At 41.3% G+C, this 3,972-nt stretch overlaps 1 pseudogene; it reads right to left on the bottom strand.

Annotated features, from left to right (window-relative positions):
* Window positions 1–1,102: 1,102 nt before the first annotated feature.
* LOC112862920 (transmembrane protein 184C pseudogene) lies at window positions 1,103–2,705 on the bottom strand (annotated as a pseudogene).
* Window positions 2,706–3,972: the final 1,267 nt, after the last annotated feature.

The following is a 3,972-nucleotide window of genomic DNA, read 5'->3' on the forward strand; positions in this document are numbered from 1 at the left end:
ATTTCTTTCGTTATCTATTAGAGTTAGACAAGAAAAGAGGGAGGTATCTTTTTTCTGTCTTAAAGCCAACAGTCCACTTAAAGATTTAGGGTTGAGGGTTGTCATACACATGATTGGATTTTAAAAAGATAACCACAAGAATATAAAATCATTACCATGGATATTAACTCAGTTGTGATTTTTTTAACATCTACAAGTACTTCAGATATCTGAGTTTATCTAAAGACCCTTCTGTCACAAAACACCTAACAATACGTAATTCAATTGTGTATTTCACACGATAATTGACTTAAGAAATCCAAGAATGATAACCTAAAAACCCATGAAATCACTGCATGTTTTGTCAATACCTGAGCTTCTAATTTTAGAACTTAACAACCTATGCTTATTATTTGGATTATTTTTAATCTAAAGATTATCACTGTTACTAATAACCCTGTAACTAATAGTCATTTATTCACATCTTAGTATTAACAAAAAAATTTTTTTAATGATGAATTCGTATTTATTGAAAGACATCCAGTTGAGAAATAGAGAAATAATTGGCACATGATTGGCACATGATTATGATTAAGTTCTACTAATTCATATTTCCAAATTATACTTTCTGCTAAATTCCAGAGCATTCTATTCATGCAGCAGTGGTAGGAAGCATTGACTTTTTTTTAATGTCCATCCTCTTGATAAAGCAATGCAACACCAGGAACATTTAGTAAAGTCATTTTCTACCATTTGAATATGTGATAGTCTAATGTTAAGAAATCAAGTCAGGGGCGCCTGGGTGGCGCAGTCGGTTAAGCGTCCGACTTCAGCCAGGTCACGATCTCTTGGTCCGTGAGTTCGAGCCCCGCGTCAGGCTCTGGGCTGATGGCTCAGAGCCTGGAGCCTGTTTCAGATTCTGTGTCTCCCTCTCTCTCTGCCCCTCCCCCGTTCATGCTCTGTCTCTCTCTATCCCAAAAATAAAAATAAAAAAGAAATTAAAAAAAAAAAAAAGAAATCAAGTCAAAGTCTAGGATATTTAGACTGATTATTTGTGATATACAAAACTCAGTTAAATCCAGTAGCTGTACCTGGCTTTCTCACCTTCTTTGTGTTGAAACCTTCCATCATTTATGGCTTGTCCCAAGCACAAAATCCTGAGCAATGGGATACGAGGTGATGAAATAACATGGTAGAAGGAGCACAGTTTGCTTCTGCACACTTGTTCAGGAGGCCACAGATTTATCTGAAAGTTCATTTTTCTCTCCTGTAGTGTCATTATACATTTCATCAGGTATGTTATCCATAGGAGGCGTACTCTGGGGAGTCCAAACCCTTGGTAGTGACCCATGGGTGAAGGTGGTACAGAAGAGGCAACAGAAATTGCATCTTGTGATGATGATGGTAACAAGCTTGTATGTTCATTTTGATCTTGGTCCTCAGGAAAGAACTTCTTCCTAGAATGTCCCATGACTGTCCATCCAACATGCCTTACTTGCTCAGAAATATCATACCTAATATCTGAACCATCCCACATGGCAAGAAAGGAATCAAAGCATGACCCTCTTCTGCTTCTTGGACCTATGGTTTATATGAGAAAGTGTAGTGATGAGCAATAGTAGCAAGGAACATCTCAATACAGATGATAAAGTCCTGGAGTCCTGTAGCCACAGCTTCTACAGTTTGCCATTCCCATGTATGCTTTTCAGAAATAACGCCAACTTTAACCAACAAAGCGATAACGACTGCTTGCCAAAAGGAAACAAAAGCCACCAGCTTTACACAAAGAAATTTGCCAACAGGTTGAATTGGACCCAACTCTTCCTTCAGTACTTTATAAAATAGCAGCAGAAGATACATGGCAAAGAATTGTGACATGTTGTTTATTATAACCAAGTAAGTCCAAGCATTTGAAAAGCTAGTTTCCTTCATCATATATACCAAGCAGCTCACAGATTAAAGCAACAATGGTGGTGAATGGTCTGATAACTGTATACTGCAGTACACCCAGTTTGCACCGAAACAGCAATACTTTTCCCATAGTCCATGGTGGACCACAACATAAAGGAGGGAAATGTTTCTGCTGATCTTTGGCTTCAAGAATTAATACCCGATTTGGATACCAGTTAGTTAGATAATTGGTAAGGAATCCCATAAAGTTGTAAATGACATAAGCTTCATAACATTCTCTGCAGGTATCTACATATTGCAATGCTGAGATATTTCAAAGATATTTCATAGCTTTGAAATATGTAAAGTGTATATGGGTACCATCCAAAGAATCCTTTTTATTGGTTTCTGTAATTCAGGTTGTGTCTAATGCACTAAATGTTGTAATATCACCCAGAGTGATATAGGTATAGTCAACAGCAAAAAAAAATGCCAGCAATAAACCAAGCCTTTGTGTGTATTCCAACCTCCAGCTTCTGTAATTCCCACACGCACAGAAGAACCGCAACCGCTATGGACACCAGGTAGATGACCACCGCTAAAGGTCGAATCCACTGTCCCCAGTTCCTCCAGGTACAAGTGCAAGGCATGTTTCCGCATAAATGAGCTCCAGATGGCAAGGAAAAAGGGCTCGATGGGGATTGTAACAGGGAGCCCTGTTCTTTGGTTGTTTTGTCAACTCGCATGCGACAGAGAAACAGCTGTTGGGGGACATTACCAGCAGTTCGAGCCGCCCCCTCCGCCCGCGTTGTGCTTTCTGCTGCTACTGCTGCGGCAACTGCAGCCGCTCAGGTGCTACCAGGGAGAAGTGGCGGCAGCATCCTTTCTTCCCCACCCGGCATCTACCCAGTTCGGGGGTGGAATACCCTGGCTGCCCTCACCTGGGTATCGCCCAGAGTACCGCCTGCACCATGGCCTTGAGGTGAGCGGCGCCGACCAGGACCGGTCTCTATAGACCCGGCAGACAGTTCGGTTCTGCCCCGCCGCTGCCTGCCCACTTGCTCTTTTCTTGGGCGGTAGAGCTTTCCCCCTCCCGCGTCTGCAGGCGTCTCTTCCCCTGATTTCGCTGGCAGATTGGAGATGAGGACTCAAACCTGTCGGCCCCAGGATTTTCTCACTCACTCCCACGGGGCATCCCCACAAAGGAATCCCTTAATAAAAAACTAAAAACAAATTTTTTTTGGAAAGGAATCGATTAAACAGAAGAAGGATATGTATTCTGGGTAATAAGAGGCATTAAGATGCATACTGAAGTGCACATTTTGCAAGTTCAAGTTTGAAGGAAATCACCAGCTATAAGCACACAGAGAAGTTAGACTGCAACTACGAACTAAGAATAAGGAAAACTTCACTTATTTTAGACATGATATTTTAATATTAAATTGTACCTAAGATGTTTCAAGATTGTTAAGACTTATTTAAAGACAGTGAATTTCAGGCTGAGGAAAAGAAATGCTTTAGTTCTCACAATGTGTTGAAAATATGAAGTATGAGGACGCTTAAACACAATGCAAAAATGGGTGGGTAGCAAGACACCTATAGGTGGGTTTATCTGTCAGACACTTAGGATGCCAATGACAGAAATTCAATTTAGAAGAGGTAACTCTTAAAAGGAGAATGTGTCATCTTTTAGATTTAAAACACAAGGTCAAGAGTGAAGCTGGCCTCAGAGTCAACAAGAATAACCCTGCTTAGGCAAGAATTTTGTTCTTGGTTCAGATAGCTTCGCTGAGGTTAGATTGTAGGTGTCAGTCACCAAAGGAAAAAGTGAAGGTACTATATTCAGTTATGAATGGGACTATGAATTAGCCTCCCTGCCCTGTCAGGGCAGCAGGATGGGACCCAGGGACTGTAGGACTCATTGTTTGGGGGACCTGAATCCATCAAGAAGAGTGTGCTGAATTCCCTGATCAGGTGAAGCCACTGGTTTTGCTAGGTAGAAAAACCATCCACCCAGTTTCGCTGTGTGCTCTGGAGGCTGTATTCAGTAGTAGGAAGGAGTATGGATTAGTTTCTCTGTCCCACTACAGTGTGAGAAGCAGC

This window comes from Puma concolor, chromosome B2 (genome assembly GCF_028749965.1).
Source record: "Puma concolor isolate L17-30 chromosome B2, mPumCon1.1.hap2, whole genome shotgun sequence".
NCBI lineage: Eukaryota > Metazoa > Chordata > Mammalia > Carnivora > Felidae > Puma > Puma concolor.